The following is a 21,636-nucleotide window of genomic DNA, read 5'->3' on the forward strand; positions in this document are numbered from 1 at the left end:
AGGGGAAATGGTCCCCACACCTCACACAGGCAGTGGGAGGATGAAATGAGAACAAGTATGTCAATTATTAAGCATAGTACCTAGTGGGCCATAAATATACAAAATCATCATTTGTTATTGTTTTTTGGGAAACTGATGCTTTCCCCCAAATTCCTGAGACTTATTTGGTTCTACGGAGATTTCTAAGAAATTCAAGTAGGTAAATTTGTTGAGCACATTTTATAAAGACTGTGTACTTTATCATATTCAACAATGAGTTTTAATAGAGATTAAAAAGTCCTGCTGTTTCTGATCCATTGAATTATATATATATGGCTCTGATTTATCTGCTTCAAAATTCAAAGCTTTCTCCATTATTCTGGATATAGAAGAATGTTCTAAAAGCGTGAAGGCATGAAGTGCATTATTGTTTCCATCATCATCATTCATCTATACCAAGGCATTACTAAAGTTACTAGGGCATTAATAAAGTTTTAAATTCTTAAACCTAGGCTAAGCAAAGAGTTTGATATCATCCACAGGCACAGAGGAATGAAGAAACAATAAGAATTAAATACATGAGCTGCTTTATATTAGAACTGTCTCTCAGGCTGTACCCTAAGTTTAGTACAGAAAACCTGTTAAGAGAACTGCCCTGTTCCCAAGGAAATAGACAAGCATGCCACCAGATATAAAGGCAAAGATTAATGAACTGGGTCTATTTCTCAAGCCAGGAACCCAAGAGTATGGTACATGACTCTCAGGTCCCACAGTGAGACGCCTGGTCCCTCACTGATGTCCATCCACACTATTCCTTTTGAATTGAATTTTTCTACTCTGCTTTTATTCCTAGGTCACTGACACTGCTTCTTCATCTCTCAAATTTGTATTATTGAAAGTTCATTATTTAACCTGACAAATATGTATGGAATATCTACTGGAGTTTCAGAGCAGAGAAAGATTCAATTGGTTTAAAATAAACAAGGCTTGCTAGAAAAGGCAAATACCTGAGCTGATATTTGAAACCACAAAAGGGCCGAGATGTCTAGAAATGGGGGTAGAAACATGCGCTCTAGGAGAAGGCCATGAGCTGCAGCCACAGTGGAGATGCCCCATCGCATCTCAGGCTCTCACCGGTGGCACCCAGCCACCCAAAACCCTCCTTACCTCTCTCCCACATACCTTTTTTTTTTTGGCCGCGCTGCGTGCGACCTGTGGGATTTTAGTTCCTGGACCAGGAATCGAACCCAGATCTTGGCAGTGAAAGCGCAGAGTCCTAACCACTGGACCACCAGGGAACTCCCTCCCCCACACACCTTCTGTGCAGAATAGTCTCTTCCTGTCCCTCAGCATTCTGTATAAACTCACTCTCTGAAGTAAACCATCTCTTTATCTACATGGTTAGGACCCTTATATTTCTCCTTGATATCTCCTACCGCAGTGTTATGTACTCTATCACCATTATTTAGAGGGTATGTCTCCTCTAGCTGTGAACAACAAGAGGGAAGTTCTGTCTCCTTCTCCCTGTATTCTTGTTGGGCCCCGAGTGATCCCCAATTACCATTTACTAAAGGATGAATCAACAAACTTGGAATGTATATGGATTACTGGGGAAAGCTGATTAGACCACAGATGAGGTTTGGGGTTGAGAAATAATCAAGGGGAAGTAGAGCGTAATTATAGAACCTGGAATGACAAGCTGGAAGATATCTCAGCAATTACTAATCTGAATGCTTAATTTCAAAAGTTCACATTATGCACTTCCCAGATGCCAGTGTTATTGCGCTAAGTGATTTATATACGCCGTCTTGTTTTGTCTTCATAATAAGAGAGGGATTATTATTGCTATTTTAGAGATAAAGCATGAGTGATTTGTCTAAAAATCACTGAGAACTCAAACTGAGGCAGATGGTCCCCCTTACTTACACTTTACAAGGAATATTGTCTCCCAGAAAGACTAAGCAACGTTCCCCTGGGTGACAAATGTTGAGTTGGCCCTAGAATCCTGACCCTCTGACTCATACTAGATTTTCTTTCTACATCATTCTGCCATTCTACAAAAGCCTCTAAAGGACAGGAAGAGAGAGGGGACAGGGTGGAAGTGACACTTTGTATTAGTTTGCCAGGGCTACTATAATTAAACACCACAACCTACATGGCTTAAACAACAGAAATATTTTCTGACAGTTCTAGAGGCCAGAAGGCTAAGATCAAAGTGTCCAGTAGGTTTGGTTTCTTTTGAGGTCTTTCTTCTTGGCTTGAAGATGCTACCTTCTCCCTGAATCCTCACATGGTCTTTCCTCTGTACCCATGCTCCCCTAGTGTCTCTTAGGGTGTCCAAATTTCCTCTTGTTATAACCACACCAGTCAACTGGATGAGGGCCCATCCTAAGGGCCTGATCTCCAAATACAGTCACATTCTCAGGGACTGGGGGGTTCGGACTTTAATATGTGAATGGGGAGGGGCACAATTCAGTCTATAACACAGTTCAATAATATAAATATAACAGTTAAACAAAGATGCATACAGTTGTTAATGGAGAAAGGTGGCATTTGAGGAGGGAGGGGCAACCAGCCAGAGGAGTCCAGATATCATACAACAAGCACCTAAACTAGGATTGGGAGGAGATAAAGAAGAGAGAGCACAGCATTATTTAGATGGACCAGCCTCCCTCATCCTCATCTGGTTATTTTGAAAGTGCACACAAACACACACACACACACACACACACAGAGTACATAAATGAAACACAATGCATAATGTAATTTGTTTTACCACTTCACAATTGGGAAGTACAAATCCAGATAAACCTGACTATTTTAAGGGCCAGAAAACTGGCTGGCCCAGTTTCACACGCTGCATTACAGATGAAGCAAGAATGTCTCCTCACTCCAGAGCCAGTTTTCTGGTTTTCTTTCTCTGACCTTCCAGTTCGCTGTTATTTTCCATTGTTTCACCTCTTCAGTGGCCAAAAACAAGCAGCCACTCTGGCTGTATTTTAAGGTCAGAAAATTTTGGAATTGGAAGAAACAGTCATAATCACCACCTAGACAGACCTTGTGCAAATTTGTAAGCTGAGGTCTAAAGATATAAACAAACCTAGAGAGTTCACCCAGTTAGGGAAACAGCTGAACTCCTCTCGCCACTCTCAAGCCGGTGCCCTTTCTTTACACCCTCTCCTCTCCCCACCGCCATCCCCAACCAAGCATACTCAGGCTCAAAAGGGAATTTAGCGAAAATTAAAAGAGCATTTGTATACAATTTAGTTTGACCAATATTTTAAATGGCCAAGTTATTGTCTCGTGGTGTGAAGTAGGCTCAAGATATGAATCTGAAGGAAATGAACAACTGAATTTCCCTCTGTGATTGGTCAAATAAAGCTTAAAAAGAATCATTTTCATCTTTTAGATTTTTCTAGATGTGAATCATAGTTATAAGATGTTGACTTACAAATGCAACATGGATTGTTTTTAAAAATTCCTCTTCCCACACAGACCACTAAGGAATAATACCACATTGACAAGTGTTTACTATGCTCATTTTCAGAAAATGGAAAATGTTTTACCTTCTACTTAAAAGAAACTGATAATGGAGAGGTATCAGTGTTAACGCTTTTGAAATATACCTAACAATGTGGCACAAAATGCCAGGAAAAGGAATCGGCTTTGAAAAGTGCATTTACTTCTACAACTTTCTCTCTCCAGACCAGACGGTTTGCAAATATGCTCCCCTAGGGAGTATTTGTGTTTTGTTGAGGGTTCCACTCCCTCCTTAATTGCTGCCTCTTTTTATGACGTACCCAAGATTGCCACAGCAGGGAAAGCCGTATCTTTTTCTAAAGAAAACAGTCCAGGGAAAACCCCCAGGAAAACCGTCATGCTGGCTTAAATGTTGCATGAGAGACAGTTTATTACTGGATGAGTTATAACATTTTGAAGTTGTTTTACTTCTCAACTAACACGATAACTATTTCAAGCAGCCCATGAGGTTTATCTTGTAACTAAAATATGGATGTTGACTATGATCTTGAAGTGGAAAAAAATGACAGAAAAAAATAGCAGGAGTTGTGGAAGATCAGAGGCACTGTACACCCACCCATCTCATGGGTTACTGGGAAGTTAAACCACTAACCATGACACGAGTATTCTACAAGTCCTGGATTGTGTAACGTACAATAGGAATTCAAGTTCATCATTCTTTTTTCAGGTTGTAAGAAGTTTTAGAAACGTGCTTCTAGACACTATGAATGGCAATTCACTTTTGAAATAAACAGGCAATTCAATCTTTTGCAGGATTAAGAACTCTGTACATAGAAAGTATGCATTTGAGGGGAAATTCTCAGGAGTTCTTAATATGTTTTATGCCTTGAATCCCTTTGGCAGTCTGGTGAAGCCTACAGACCCCATGATATAGTCTGACACTATAAAGTTCTTAAAATAAAAACTCTGGATTACAAAGGAAACCAATTATATTGAAATACATGGAATCTATGCAGTGTAGTAGACCTCTTAAATGGTCTCAATGTATGCATTGAAGGGTTTTCTCTCTCTACTTCTGTGGAGTACATCTATGCAAGTCTAAAGTTCAATGTAAAATTTTTTAAGACAGAATAACTTTCAGCACTATAAAGGGTAAAGCAATAGAAAACTGTTATTTTTGTACTCTGCTAGCACCATAATAAACATGTAAGCCCAACCTGAATATTTAGGTGTTACATATAATAAACACAGGTTGAAATGAACTAGAAATACTCATTTGCTCCAAATTGTGAAATATACATTTCCTCAACCTTTGATCAACAATGGAGAACAGTGCCAAGGATATTAATAAAATCTGTAAGAATGTTTCAGTTGAGCTTCTGCTGATGAGATATAATGCCTCAATGGGTTTTGTAAAAATATGAAATTAACAAAAGCAATGTTACACTCTCCCCTTCATTTTGGACAGGAAGAAGTTCCATAACTATATCTATACCACAGCCTAAGGAAATATGGGCAGAACCAGGAATAAAGTGTAGGATGACTTTCCAACACATGATAGACATGTCTTATTGAGGTAGGGAGGGAAGGAGGACAAAGAGGCATCTCCTGAGTGCCAAGCAGTGCATCTGGGAAACATATGAGCCAGAAGCAAATTCAAGTGCATCTGTCCTCCCCACCTCCCTGCCCAGCCTGACCCACACAGACTCACTGCTTCCATTCATGGAAGCACCTGGCCATCAACAGTGTAAAACTAAAGCACTTCAAGAGAAGGATTTATGAGAAATGGCTAATGAATTAAAAATTTATTGAAACAAGATTTTTTTAAACTTCAAGGAAATAACGAGAGTCCGTATTTCAATGAAATTGTTTTAGTTCTTAAAAAAAATATCAGTTTGATTATGGTGATTATGATAACCAGCTGTTCTCTAAAACTCTAAAGATTGAAAAAAAAAGAAGGAAATGACTTTTAGTTGCAAAATGAAGGATTTTTGTCAGGTTGAAGAAAGAACATCCTGCTAACAGAGCTGTAAAAGAAAGACCCTCTTTTTCGATGGTTGATTATTACTACTGAATGTCTCAACCCTCTTTACACTGCAGAGTTGTAATGATTCCAGGTCTACAAAGCACTGTCTTTCAGGGAGCACCAAGGTGGCCTTAGTGCAGAAGTAGGCAAAGTTGAGGGGTAAGATATAAACTCTACACAAGAACTTAGCTAGATATCCAAGAAAGGCAGGCAAGGCCACGGTTAAACATTCAGAACTGAAAACAATTCTAGCAACTAAGAAGGAAACGGAGCCTAGCATGATGGCTCCTAGAACAGGTAAAGGCATTGAGATTCGCTGAAGTGTAGAACTGGGCCTAGCAGTTGGCTAGGCAAGGAAACCAAGAGTTTGAAAGGAACAAAGACTGAATCCCTGCCGACTAAATGTTGGAAATCAAGCCAATTTGTGACTGTTCCTTACTAGTTAATAATTACCCTAGATAAAAAGATCTGTATTCTACAAGTTCATGAATTTCTACGCATTTTTGTTTTAGGTGTTTTGTTTTGTTTGCTTAGTGTATTGGTTGTTCATTTTAAGGATTTCCAGATTTTCTTTCTTTAGAAACTCACACTCAAAAAAAAAAAAAAAACCCACTCTAACAAAACTCAACCATTCTGGCTTCTCTGGGTTTGCTCCTAGCATTTAAACATAGCTGGAGAAAAACGACCTAACCTGGCAGACTGGTTTTTAATCTTAGGTTTACATTCTCAGAACTCAAAGAGGCTCTCACCACTACACAACGCCTTTCTAAGTTTTCCTGGTGCCCTTGAAGTCCCACGCTAGAAAGACTTTCCTCTCCCCCTCAAGTCTCTTGCCTCACCTCACCCTCACTATTGGCTGTGACCTCATCTCCCTTCACTGAGAAAACAGAAGGCACCAGGGGGAAGTTCCCATTTTCCCACCAGCAAATCTGCAAACTCCTCTGCCCAGGCACTTGGGTTCTCCTTCTCCCTGTCACGAAGGAGGCAGAGCTCCTCCTTGTGTTGCGGACCTAGCCCCACACATGGCTCTCTAGACGCAAAATCCCTCTATCTTCTTCAAGTACTTCCCTCTGATGGCCATGCCTTCCTTTTCTGAATCATCAACCTTTACCTTCTACTGGAAAATCTGATTGGCTAGCTTTGTTACAGTCTCCCATAACTCCATATTCCTTTTCCCTCATGTCTCCATTTTTATGCTGGGTTTCACTGACAGATTTCTCTAAAGGGCCATTTGTTCCCACTGTACCTATCCATGTCCTCAGAGTCCTCCACTCCTATCCCTTCTGCCATCTCACTGAGTCCCCATCACTCCACTGGAACTGCTCTTATCAAGACCACTAATGAGGGACTTCCCTGGTGGTCCAGTGGTTAAGACTCCGTGCTCCCAACGCAGGGGGCCCAGGTTTGATCCCTGGTCAGGGAACTAGATCCCGCATGTCGCAACTAAGACCTGGCGCAGCCAAATAAATAAATATTAAAAAAAAAAAAAAGACCACTAATGACCTCCAAGTTTTCAAATATGGTCATCACTTTCCTATCCTCTGTTTCTCTGGAAGCACTTTCCCTCCTTTGTTCCCGTGACATCATCCTAACTACTGGTTTTCCATCTGATATCTTGGTTGTTCCTTTGCAGGCTCATTTACAAATGCTGTTCTCTGCCTGGAGCCCCCATCTGAGCCACACTACCCTCACTCTAGGCACCTCCCACACCTGGCTTCTCATCCCTCACATCTCGGCTTAAATTTTACCTCGCAGGGAAACCTTTCCATCCTTCACCTCCCCAGGTTAGCCTGTACTATTAAAGTCCATTTGCTTCTTTTATTATTTATTATTTGCTTAATTATCATCTCTCTCCTCCAAGAGGGAATTAACTCTCTATTCACCCATGTATGCCCTAAATGTAGGACAGTGCCTAGCATGTAGTATTAATTAAAACGTACTGAACTGCTGAAGGAATAAATGCACATAGCCCAGTGATCAAAAATTCCTGGATTATATTAGCATCTGCCTTTTTTTTTCTTGATCCAACAGGTAAAATTCTTAAGTGAAACAGAGTACAGACTATCTAAATTGCTTCTAATACCTCTTCTTTTTCTAAGTATTTAAAAAGGTACATTTTTCCTACTCTTTTCCTAGGCATGCTACATATATTCATGAAATAGTATCTAGAAATTCTTTTCTTCACAGAAAATTGTAATTCGTACAAGAATGTTCTTTTCATTGTGACAATAGCTCATAAGGTATTAATCAACCAAGCCAACTTGTCAATTTAACACATAATTTAAGCAGATAGTAAAATTTTCTGCAAACACTGAATGAGTTTCACAAAACTGATTCTTTTATTGCTTTTCATTAACAGAGGGATCGTCAGTGATAAGGATAAGAAAAAAAAATCTCATATAAACATTGTGGAATTTTATATATTTTAAATATAAATCCCTGATTGTCACTACCTCAAAAAATAAGTACCAAGCAGCAGATTATAAGCAACCATCTTAATATTTTGCAACTAAATTTTTAATTAACTAAGAAATCTCTTTAAATTAGAATTTAAATTTGCTGTGAGAAATCTTCCTAAAATATGTTAATAGCATCTTCTACTAATCAATGATATAATGATACTTTGAAGTTATATTTGAACATGAATTCCCATTGTACACTGAAAGTAGTAATTTTGAAGACTATCCCATGACCTACAGAAACGCCCTACCGTTACATCTTTGAGATCTAAGTTCATGACCTCAACCAGTTTTAAACTCATCTGCCTCTTCTTCATGACAGTTAAATGGAAAGGAAGTTGATACCTGTTTGAGCTTTGTGGTAGATAATAACAAGGGACTGATGGATATTAAGATATCTTAATTATAGATGCCGGAATCTACATAGCATATCCTCATAACCGCATACATCTTTAGATACTTTTCCCCAGAGTACTTTTCTATAAATTCTTACTTAATTGCTGTAAATTACTTTTCTTACTACTTTCATAATATTGCATCAACTACATGTAAACAGTCCACAAAATGGATTACCCTTTTGTTTCAAGTAATAAAAAATGAAAGCCTGGGGACTTCCCTGGCGGTCCAGTGGTTAAGACTCCGCACTTCCACTGCAGGGGACACTGGTTCGATCCCTGGTTAGGGAATTAAGATCCTGCATGCCGCGCAGCACGGCCAAAAAATAAATAAATAAATAAGAGAAAGCCTGAAGAAAACTTAAAGACACCATTTTCCTGCCCCTAGACTAACCCAGGCAGACATTGTCTCTTCTACAATTACAGATCCAGGAATCCCACAAGAATACACACGGGAGTCTAACATCCCAGTTTATTGCCGAGGTACTGCGCCCAACTTGCTTATCTTATTAAAGCTGTGGATGTAAAAGTATGAGGCAAATAGGAAGTGTGTCAATTTACTGACTTTGAAATTCAGAAGCCATTTGCTGACCTAATGTTTCTAGTGGTGCAGCTGCATCTAGCAGTCAAACATGACCTACTATGTATTATTTGTTATGAAGTTATACGTATGTATAATAAGCCGACGTTATAACTAAAGTTGATTTTTACTCCTGAAAAGGAATACCTGGTATGCCATAAGCTACTGGGTTGTTAGGAAAGGTAAAATAATAATGATTTTTTTCTACAAATGATAAATCCAAGGTCAGAGTAACCGTCTTGATACAAATGCTTTATGCCAACCACCAGGATTAATAAGAGCCAAAAAGAACCATAGGCTCTGTAGGTTATACTCAGAATATTCTAAAAAAATGCTCTATTACCAAATGAAAGTAAAACCGTTGGTAGCATTAGTGTTTCTTATACAACTCATAATACATCTCTTTTGTATTTTTGGATTAAACTTCATATACTTTATTGTCTTAAAGTGGCATATATCTTTATAAAATGCTAAATAGTTACAAAATAAGAAATTCTAAATCATATGCTACTTCTTCAATCATTCTTAAATTTGTGCAACTTCTTCTATTATGTCAATCAGTAATCCAGTTATAAGAACAGAACAATTGAGTTAATATGGAAACGTGCATTAGGATGTGTACTTTCTGGTTCTTCCCCTATAATTTTTCTGGTGTCAACAAATAGGGGGAGGTTGACAGTCTTAAATAACACGCATCAAAACTGGAAATATAAACCAATCAATTAGTTAATTGAAGCATAAAAATGCATCAAAATGGAAATCATAAGACTCGGATATTAAATAAGCTATTTAACTTTCCAACACTTCTCTTTTCACATCTGCAAAATGTGAATATCTGCTCTGCGAACCTACATGGTTATTGTGGGAATAAAGTTATTGAGCAATCTCTTTATAAACCACAAAATGCTATGCAAACGAAAGGTATTATTGTCCCTCTGATTTTTTTTTCAAACTAGGTAATCAGAAAACAGATTGTAAATTAAATAATAAAATGAAAAACTAAACTGTTATAAACACATGAGTTTTTCATACTATGGAATACTGAAATTACACATATTATGGATTTTTGTTTTCTTTTCTTTTCTTTTTTCTTTTTTTGCTGTACACGGGCCTCTCACTGTTGTGGCTTCTCCCGTTGCGGAGCACAGGCTCTGGACGTGCTGACAGGCCTGCCGCTCCGCGGCATGTGGGATCTTCCCGGACCGGGGCATGAACCCGTGTCCCCTGCATCGGCAGGTGGACTCTCAACCACTGCGCCACCAGGGAAGCCCTGGATATTTGTTTTCTAATTCAAAACACACTGTTACCTAAAATACCTAAATTTCCCTATAGACTCCAGAAGTCAAGCAAATGAAGAGGAAGATTAAGGAAAAGGGAGCAGCTAATTTACAAGTGCATTCCCTTCCCCCTAAGAAGGGAATGGAAGGAAAATGAGTGCAACTTGGTCTCTCAGCCCTTCATCTTTGACTCAGTGGTTACTAAACTCTGACCGGGATCACTTATAGGTGATGGCTGAGTTTCTCTAAAGCTATTTGAATTCATTCAATAAGTGATCAGACTCGTTGTGCAGCTTCATAAATCCGCTTATGGCGGGCACTGAATTATCAATATTTAAGCTTATTTTATATTTGTATAGAGGAGAGATAAACTGTATTTTCAAAGAATTGTTCTGAGGGTAGACTAAGAATCAAAGAGAATCCAAAAAACTGAGAATCACAGAATGGCAAGAGTAGCAAAATTTGGGCACATCTCTTTTTCTCAGGCAAATAGTGGTATCAAAAAGCAGGAACAGGGCTTCCCTGGTGGCGCAGTGGTTGAGAGTCCGCCTGCCGATACAGGGGACACGGGTTCGTGCCCCGGTCCGGGAAGATTCCACATGCCGCGGAGCGGCTGGGCCCATGAGCCATGGCCGCTGGGCCTGCGTGTCCGGAGCCTGTGCTCCGCAACGGGAGGGGCCACAACAGTGAGAGGCCCATATACCCACCCCCCCAAAAAAAAGGCAGGAACAATATGTGCTCTATTTAATGTCTTCTTTGGAAAGAACCCCTGAACCAACCTTTTGGTTCTCCCAACTGTCACTGCCCTAGTCGCCAAGGAGTACAAGATGAATGGCCTAAAGCTTATATTCATTTTCTCTAAGTTGGTTCTTGACAAACATGGACACCATTTTTCTTACAAAACCTTTCGAAAGAATCATCCTGTAACCGTTAGACCTATCTCTAGCTCCACCTTCTTGCATTAAGCAAGTCTGGATGTTCCTAAAGCTGTGGGAGATTCTACCAGGGTTTTGGTCCTCTTCTCGGAAACCTCTTCAAGTCCCCTGAATTTTGTAAAAGATGACAGACAGTGAGAATAAAAATGACTTGCTTTCATTTTTCTATGCATCTCACCCATTGTTAAAGAAAAGGTATCAGGAAACAAGAACAATCCTCTAAACTTGAAAAAAGCAATGTTTACAGAATTTCTATTTCCATTTCAAAATTTAGCCTTTCATGTTAAGGCCCCTAACACTCTTCAAAATTATTGAGGACCCCCAAGGGCCTTTGATTATGTGAGTTATATCCATTGATATTTACCATATTAGAAATTAAAACTGAAAAAAGATTTAAAAATCACATTGAAAGATGCAATTCGTAAACATAGGCATAGAAGTGTCCACCATGAAAATTTTTCAACCTTATTCCTGAAAAAAAAGGCAAATTTAAACAAGATACCATTTTCATATAACAATTGTCTCAGTTTTTGGATTTGTGGTTGTTTGTTCTGTTTGAGTGATAACACAATGTTGGCTTAGGGAAATTCTACTCTCTTATACTACTGATAAATGGATCCAATCTTTCTCAAGAGCAAAATGTCAAAAATAATAACTAGTACTCTACAATATTTTGCTAAATGCTTTTTAAATCCTCCAAATACTCAATTAGTATTATTATTATTACTATTCTTTTACAGATGAGAAAAGAAAATTTTGATAAAGCATTTGGCTTATGATCTCATAACCTGTAATTAGTGGAACTTTTGTTAGAACTTGAAAAATGCATTTTAAGAATCTATCCAAAGGAAATAAACAAAGATGTATACAAACATTTATATTGAGGTCCTAAATGAAACACTATTTATAATAGTAGAAAACTTTAATCCACCTAAATATCCAGCAACTTATAATCAGCCAATACAACATTTCCATAGACTAAAAATTACATCTTAGAACCATACTCTCTTGCTCATGGCTAGATTGCCATCACTTGCATAGTGGCTGACACATAGTAGGGACTTAGTAATATTTAAGATATGAATGAATATAAAATAACACATGAATATAAAAATACGTTTTAAGAGAAAATCTCATGATTGAGTGGAAGCATGTTATGAAACAGCATCAGCAGTGTGCTAAACTAATTAAACAAGGAGGCCATTAGACTAAGGTGACTCTAATGCCACTGCAGCCTACATCAGCAAACCAAAATCTAAGCCGGTAAATGCCTTGAAGGTACAAAATTGAAACCTAAGGACAGTCATTCATAAACAGCCAACTAAGCTTTAAGCTGTAGCCAATCCATAAATTCCTTACTTTGCTTCTGCTTTTTCTCTATAAAATTCTCTCCCATATAGTGCTCCTGACCACTTCTGGTTGGGCACTGCCCCATGCCAATCAATTTTTGCTCAAATGAACTCAAAAGTTTTAATATGCCTCAGTTTATCTTTTAACAAGTGTGATCACAACTCTGTAAAATCTACACGTGAGTGTATGTGTAGAAAAATGTCTAGAAGCATAAATAGATGTATATATATGAATTTCTTGTCTCTGTGCTTATGCATGCTAGTTACCCAATAAATATTTTGATTGAATGAATAAAATTTTAATAGTTACCCCTTGCAACTAAGAGTTCGCATGCCACAACTAAGGAGCCCGCCTGCCTCGACGAAGGAGCCCATGTGCCACAACTAAGGAGCCCACCTGCCCTAACTAAGGAGCCCACGAGCTGCAACTAAGGAGCCTGCCTGCCACAACAAAGACCCAGCACAACCAAATAAATAAATAATTTTTTTTTTAAAAAAAAGTAGTTACCACTTGCAGGGACCATATGTTCAATTTTCCTTTTCTTCTTTGCAATTTCTATATGTAACAGGATTTAAACAGTAAGCATGAATTATCTTTGTAATAAACAAGAATGTTATAAAACATAATTATGCTGGGAAATATCATTAGGAATTTTGGAACAAAAGCAGCAGATATAGACATCCCACAATCCAATAAAAAATAACTTGTATCTTACTTCCCTATTATGTTTTACTTATTGCATTCAGCAATAAAAAATATCAGATGTCACAGAAAAATGGCAAGCTTAATATTGTACAGCTAATTACTATCAGGGTGGAGTCTAGAATCTAGGTCATTTGGTTTCCAGGCAGTAGTTTTTCCATTATACCAATTACTTAGAGTTCCAGAACACTAACTGAATAAGTGCAATATTCACTGTGAGGCAGTTCTTTACTCATAAGTAAAATAATTTGCTAATTATTTGAAATCGTCAGAAAGCTCCGAAATTCTAAGAAATACTATGTTTTCACACGACATGAATCGTTTTGGGGGATTTGTGAAATTCCTAAAGGGGTTTCAACATTTGTGCATGTTTGAGAGCAAAAGTGTCATTATTCTAGGAAGGAGTCTACAGCTTTCATAAGATTTGTAAAAGGGTCTGTGATAAAACAAACTAAAAAGAAGAAGCTGAGAATAACTAATGCTATAAAATCTGCAAGCAAGAGGAAGAAAACAACTGATGGTAAATAAAAAGGCGTAAGACAGGAAAAGGAAACAGCTCATTCTCTCTTCCTCTTTTTCATTCCTGGAACATATTTTTTTTTAATGCAAATGATTTCATTTTATGACTTTGCTTTCTAAGCAGAGACACTAGGAATGATACTGATGGGTTGAAAACACAGGCCAAAGTATCTCTGTGGGATGACCTTTATCAGGTACTATTAGCAAGAAACTGATAAACGTAAAATGTAAAAACAAAAAAAAAAGGATTTTAACATTGCAAGTCACTTTTGAGATATTTTTCATTTATGTTTAATTGGGACAAGGAAAATTACTAAATAGGTTTCTTAGTTTCTTGTCCCATAAAATGTGCTTCCCCTACAGGAAGTTTGTAAAGCTGCTTTGAGCAAATGCAGATTAAACGCTTCTCTATGCATTTCACAGTTATTGTTTAACTTAAAATTTAACTCTTCCTCTGCTCACTGAAAGAAACAAATACCTGTTGTTTAATCCCAATATCAAACTTGACTGGCAAGGTCTAGAGATCTCTGGAACATAATTTTAAAACTTAACAAGGCTTCTTTCACTACTATTCACTACAAACATCTCTTAGGCTACAATTCCAAATTTATGCAGCAAACAGACACAAAACAGAAATTCTCCTTGAACCCAAAGGGTCATATATGCAAATATCATAACTTAGAATTGACATCCATCCAAATGGTCCGCCTCTAGTATTCTCCATCTGCCTTAGATGAATAAGTGCTTACTTACATCATCAACCAACATAAAGAGCATTTCTTGTCCTAGTTTTGAGGTAAAAATGACTAATTTTAAGATTAAAATGAGTACAAGTTATAGGAAACTTAAATAAGTTAAACCATTAAACCACTATTATTTCAAATCCAAATGCCTTTTTTTTTTACAAATGCTTCCAATACAAAATTACTAAAATAGTATTCACTCTCAAAACTTAGCTTTCTTATTTAAGCAAATCTTTTCCAATATCTTGTTTCGAGCTCTGTTCTCCTGGCATGTCAAATAACTTAGAAGGACGAATCAGAATACCAGTCAGTATACAATTAATTTTTCAATGTTGTTTGTTTTTTCGCATAACACTGCCACACGTTAAATACCCAGGAATGCTTTGCGTAAGTAACCGAAATGACTATTTTTTTAATTAAACCTTAAATTAGTTGATACATTTCTTCGCTAAAGATCCTTAGGGCTGTCAAAGAGCAGGCTGCTCAATAATGGGAATAGGCAACCACCGGGTGGCATCACGTGGAGCGCTAAGTAGAGCCACCTAACTGCCTTTCTGAACGTTCGCTTTCTTTCGGCGCTCTACAGGAAGGAAATCCTATCGTCGGATTCCACAGTGCATTTAGACCCCGGAAAGCAAACTGGCATTTGTTAGAAGGAAATTAAGGTTCCTGATCTGTATCTCATTTCAAAACTCAGAGGACATGCAGACTTTTCACAGCGGTGAATCCTACGCTTCCCTTCGTCCTTTCTTCCTTCCAAGCAAGATACAAACTAAAAGCTAGGGAGGGCGGGAGAGAGAAGTGGAGCGAGCCAGGGAAGAGTAAATATATTGCTTACAGTTCCCAGACTTACAATGAGATTCCTCAGGCTCCTTTACGCCTCTAGCTTTCTGTCAGGATCCTTTCTCAGCCCGGGACCACAGAGAAGTTCAAGTCTTATCCTTGGTAGGAGGGGCTAAAATGTGAGCTGGTTTCCTTTCGTCTTTGCAGATGTGTTAAGGTGGATTTAAGGAGGAAGGGAGGAAAAGCGTTGTTCTCAGAGCAGCTAATATCTTAAATGTAAATGTTTACTTATCAGAACTAGGAGTTTGAAGTCAGAAAACATGTTTAAATAATATGTAAGTTAAACAGTCCTAAATTACATGGAGTCTATGTATGCGTGTGTCTGAAAGTACTTCTTGTCCTTAAGTAGTTACTGCTTCCTCCTTTTTTTCCAAACAAGTAAGAACTCAATTGAAAATATGGATAACCCAAGGCATACTGGAGAATGTAATACATATGTTGAGATTTAGGGGGAAAAATCAAATCAGGTTAAATTAGAAATATGCAAAGTAAATTCAAATACCTGATATCACTGTAACAAAGAAGGTATATTGTTTAAATTTATCCAAATTCTGCAAGAATCAATTAGTGTCTTTACAAGATGACTTCTTTCTTTTTATTCTTTATCAATCATCCATGAGATGTTATCATGCAATTCGCTACGAATTATAACAGAAACTTGAGGGTTTTTTTTTTTTTTTCGTTTTTTTTGCAACGTTAGAATAAATGACCTGGGTCTTCCCTGGTGGTCCAGTGGTTAAGACTGTGCACTTCCACCTTCCACTGCAGGGGACATGGGTTCGAACCCTGGCTGGGGAACTAAGATACCACATGTCACAGGGCACGGCCAAAAAAACTTATATTACTAAAATCAATTTCATTTATAAAAAAAGAATAAGTGACTGTTTAATTCTAACTTTTTAGTATTAATCTGTAGCTAATATGAACACCATAATAATTAGTCATTACATTTAGCTTTTTCTGAATATCAAACTCTGAGCAACTAAATATATTTGAAGATAAAAAATTAAAAATGTGGTGGTTACCAAGGGCTGAGGGGAGGGGGTGATGGGGAGTTACAAATCAGTGAGCATAAAGTTTCAGTTAAGCAAGATGAGGAAGTTGGAGAGATCTGCTGTACCACATTATATCTATAGTCAACCATAACGTGGGGTACACTTAAAAATTGAAGGGGGTTGATTTCATGTTAATTGTTCTTACTGCAATAAAATAAAATTTTAAAACAAAACAAAAAATTAGTGTCTTTAAAGACTGACACATTCATTTAGTGTATCTTGTTTTTCAAACACAGGATCTTCTAATTTTGTCTTTAATCTAACATTGAGCACACTCTCCTATCTCTCTTGTAACATTTTCAAAGAATATAATTTCTGCAGACCCCATCATTAAATCTTCTGGATTATCTGCTTTCTGTAGCTCAGAATTCAACTCCTTTTTGTCTTGATTTTCTCCTATAAATTCAACCTGTTATACTATTAGCCTCACCTTCCTAAAAAAAGGCCTGTGGTGTCTCAGGAAGTCAAGATTGTTTTCTTTCCAAAGAAGATCCTAAATTTCTGAAAGGTTAAGTGTGCTAAGTAGAGGAACAGAGAGCACACTACTATTTTTTTTTACCTTTTTCCCCAGGTAAAGAAAGAAGATGTTTTGCAGGGCACATTCATCCTAAGACCCTGGTGAAGAAAGTCTCCTTTGAAAAGCAGCTTCACAGTGCTCGGGTCAGTTTGATAATAAAAAGTTGTAACTCAGTATTTGGAGGGGATATCCAATAGTGTGTAATCTGTTAAAGATAAGAAAAAGTTTTGATTAAATACTTTCAAAGAGAATTTCAGGATATGTTATGGCTAGGGTTAAAACATATGGGGAGATATTTGCCTCTTTTCAGCCTTACTAAATTGGGCTAACATCTTCATCCTTATAGTGAATAAAATCTCCTGCAGGTATGTCTCTCCCTCTCTGGAACGGATATCCGGACCACCTCCCATTGCCCACATTCCGTTCAGTTTGGCTCCCTACCTATGATCTCATTGTTTACATAGACCACTAGATGAATGATACCTATTCAGACTGACTATCCTTACTTTGTCCTAGTTCCTCCAAAAATATTTCCAACATTAGCCTACGAGTTCAAGAACCTCCACCTTAGGTAAGAAAGCCCCTGCTTTCATAGCCTGCCTCAGTCTGTGGGATGAATTGGTCGGAAGATCCCTCTTTTCCAGGCCTAACCATCAAGAAGATCTGTTAGGAGAAGGAATACAGGTAGGACTCATCTGAAACTGAGTATGTAGCAGCCTCTTCGAGTCCAATCCCACCTTGTGCATTATTGCTAGTCAATAAGTTTCAGACCCTTTACCATTAATTATCAATATTTTCAAAAATATAGATTGAGGATATTAAGCTAATTTAAGCACTGGATAATTAAGCAAAAGGAATGGCCTAAAAACTGGCCAAATTAACTACAAGAAAGTACCTACTTGTCAAAACCCATGGCTTGAAAAGCAGAAAAGAAAAACCTGAAGTTTTCATGATTGATTTTTCTTCCTCTATATGCAATTGCTTTCTATTGTCTTTTTCACTGCTTCCACTTCACCTATCCTGTATTCTAACCATATGAAAGTGATTTGTCTCCCATAAACTTACTTGGACTTGAGGAATGAGATACTGTTTGGTAGTTAAATCCATACATCCAATGAAAATTATTAGCCAGCATGGTATGCTGAATGGGGAAATCTAATCCAGATTGCAGATAGAAACAGGGAAGGTTCTCAATGGTCACCAATTAACCAATTTACTTATAATAATATGTCCCTCTTTTCCACTGCTACACTTGCATGTTCTAGTTCATAATGCAACTATAGTGAAGGTAAAACAATAAATTGGTATTCTTACTATTTATCTATGAGTATAATTAATATGAGTCATTCCTCTCTTTATGTATTAACAAAATCAAGTTAGTAAGACACCCCAAAGAAAATGGAAGTAATTCTCACCTGTGAATTTTTTGTCATCCAGCTAATTAACTCTCATCATTCAGACTACCACAGAGACTAATCTCCTTGCACACCTTTCCCTTAAATTCTACTAAAATAACGCTACTTACTCTGCAAGGGTTAGCTCAATTATACCTTGTCTGGAAAATTTCTCTACCCACTCCCCTTTCCAGAATAATTAATCTTTCAGTTTCAGTAAGAACACTTATTAAAGGAAAAATATTTTATGCTACATGATGGTAGGAAACAAGCCTTCTTAATTTTAGTAAACCCTCTTGGGACACAAAGTCCATAACATATTAGGAGTTCAAAGGATGTTTGTTGAATTTGTTATCCATGATATTAGGTTCAAAGATGTCTTAAACCTGACACCCAAATAGCACCCTACTGCCACCCTACTGCCATTTCCATCCGTACTAAAGAAGAGGAAGTTTATTTTTTTATGCCCCGACAGACACTAATAAAATTCCTGTAAATATGAAGCTAATCAGAGATAAGGGTGAAATGGATCCTAATTAAAATATATTTACAATTAATTTAAAAATTAGATGTCATGGGAGTTCCCTGGTGGCCTAGCGGTTAGGAATCTGGGCTTTCACTGATATGACCAGGGTTCAATCCCAGGTCAGGGAACTGAGATCCCACAAGCTGCATGGCACAACCAAATAAATAAATAAAATAAAAAATTTTAAAAATAAATAAAACTTAGTTGTGTTGAAAGCACAGATCTAGAGATAGTATATTTATGAACAATAAGAACTCTATTTTAATAGCTAAATATCTACTAGGACTCATCATCTGTACCTTCAGTGTACATTTACTATACCCATAGGTTTGCATCAATATTTTTGACCTGAAAAATGGAAGCAATAATTTTCTCTTAATTATTTTTTAATAGTTCTTTTTAACATTATTTATTTATTTATTTGGAGTATAATTGCTTTACAATGTTGTGTTAGTTTCTGCTGTATAATGCAGTGAATCAGCTATATGTATACCTATAATCCCTCCCTCTTGGACTTCCCTCCCACCCACCCCCATCCCACCCACCTAGGTCGTCACAGAGCACCAAGCTGAGCTTCCTGTGCTTTTCTTTTATATAAATTCATTTATTTATTTATTTATTTTTGGCTGCGTTGGGTCTTCGTTGCTGCACACAAGCTTTCTCTAGTTGCAGCGAGCATGGGTTACTCTTCGATGTGGTGCACGGGCTTCCCATTGAGGTGGCTTCTCTTGTTGCGGAGCACGGGCTCTAGGTGCACGGGCTTCAGTAGTTGTGACACGTGAGCTCTAGAGCTCAGGCTCAGTAGTTGTGGCTCACGGGCTTAGTTGCTCCGTGGCATGTAGGATCTTCCCAGGCCAGGGCTCGAACCCCTGTCCCTGCATTGGCAGGTGGATTCTCAACCACTGCGCCACCAGGAAAGCCCTTCCTGTGCTTTATAGCTTGTTCCCACTAGCTATCTATTTTGCATGTGGTAGTTTATATATGTCCATCTTAATCTCCCAATTTGTCCCACCCTCCTCTTCCCCACCCCGTGTTAATTATTCTTCTTTTAATTGAACATGTTAGGCAGATTATTACTACTTTATTAAACTTTTTCCTCCTCTGTGTTTTTTTAAAAATATATTAAGAGGACTATACCAAATAAAGCAATAGTAATATCATCGTTGCCCCTTATATAGAGCCTATATTGGACCACATACTTTGTATTATCACTACATTTGCAGTATCATTAACCACTATATTCATGAAATTATGCATTACTGTCTTTATATAGAATCCTAAGCACATAAAATCAGTAGTGAAGCCAGGATTTCAATCCAAGTCTGTCCGACAATTTTTTCAGTGTATATTTTTTGTTTTGTTTGACCACCTTTTCAGCCTATCCCAAATCAACCAAATCCCTGACTTACAAATTTATATTATACAAATGGAGTCATATTGTCAGTGATTAACATGACTTAATACACAGTAGAAAATTTGACTACAGATACACCATGTTAAGGAACTTTTGACAAAACCAAGTTGTCCTAATTCATTTTACCTACTTGTGGCAATAATGTATAGTTAGCTAGTGGGAAACAGCAGCATAGCACAGGGAGATCAGTTCGGTGCTTTGTGACGACCTAGAGAGGTGGGATAGGGAAGGTGGGAGGGAGGCTCAAGAGGGAGGGGCTATGAGGATGTATGTGTGCATGTAGCTGATTCACTTTGCTGTGCAACAGAGGCTAGTGCAGTCTTGTGAAGCAGTTATACTTCACTAAAGATCTATTAAAAAAAATAAGACCCTTGACTTTGGGGACTATAACAAATGTAATTATTTTCAAAAATAATAATAATAATGTACAAGCTGTTTTCTGCTCTCCAAGATCCCTCTAAATTTGGTAAAGCAAGCGCATGTCTAATTTCACCAGTTCTGTCAGAATGGGCACGAGCCCAATCACACAGCTCAGAAACTGCCTTGCAGACACTTTATAGGGTTTTCAAAATTCCTGTACTCTTGGAATTTAAATGTACTGGCAACCATGCGAGAGGTTGAGAACATGTCTTTTGCTTTGAAGGCAATCCTGACTAGGAAGAATTACTGCTAAGCAAACGTCCAGAGTTCCTCAACTAACTGAGCTCCGATGATGTCAGTAAAGGGATTCCATTAGAGGATGAAGATAATAGCATTCCTGTACTTATGTTTATAAAACCAGTGAGTAAGTATCTCAAAAGCACTTTTGCTATTTGACTTTTCAAACACATTGTCAAGACCAACATGTTCTCTTTGGAAAAATCTGTTTTCTTTCATTCTATATATATATATAAAATCCATATATATATAAAAGTTTTCTCTGATTGGAAACACAATAAAGACAACTCTTAATCTTCACCCAAATAACAAGAATAGTCACATAACAAAATTTAATTTCATTACATTTATAATCTAGCCTTAAATCTCAGTTTGTCCCAAATTTATTTTTTAGGATAGAGTAAAATTTGATAATTTATAACCACAACAACAAAAATCCAAAAGCTGCTATAAAAAATAAAAATTTCTGCTAATCTAATTCATTCCAATCAGCAAAATGATCCAACTGTTTTCTACAGATAGATAGGACTATTAAAGAAAACACTGTTGACTCAACAAATTTAAATATTTCCTAATTAATACACTACTGAGGTATTTTTACTTTCCTGAAAATAGCAATGGTCCAAGAACTGAAATAAAAATAAAATATTAGACTAATATCCTAAACAGTTGTAAGTCCATTACTGCTTATAACTTGCTACATTTAAAGAAAGCACTGCAATATCAGATAATATTTTGATTTATCACTAAAATAGGGAGAAAGAAGAAGGTATGATTATTTTGCT

At 37.4% G+C, this 21,636-nt stretch overlaps 1 protein-coding gene across 3 annotated transcripts in view; it reads right to left on the minus strand.

Moving 5' to 3' along the window:
* The window catches only part of PLA2G4A (phospholipase A2 group IVA), a 160,975-nt gene extending 145,577 nt beyond the window's left edge, over nt 1–15,398 (minus strand). For 2 of the 3 annotated variants that reach the window (XM_060142140.1, XM_060142142.1), the window contains exon 1: nt 15,299–15,398. The gene's annotated coding sequence lies outside the window, so the exon portion shown is untranslated. Of the gene's footprint in view, nt 1–15,283 lie in introns of all 3 variants that reach the window. The other variant, XM_060142141.1, reaches the window with a different exon arrangement.
* Between the last annotated feature and the right edge of the window lie 6,238 nt (nt 15,399–21,636).

This window comes from Lagenorhynchus albirostris, chromosome 2 (genome assembly GCF_949774975.1).
Source record: "Lagenorhynchus albirostris chromosome 2, mLagAlb1.1, whole genome shotgun sequence".
Taxonomy (NCBI): domain Eukaryota; kingdom Metazoa; phylum Chordata; class Mammalia; order Artiodactyla; family Delphinidae; genus Lagenorhynchus; species Lagenorhynchus albirostris.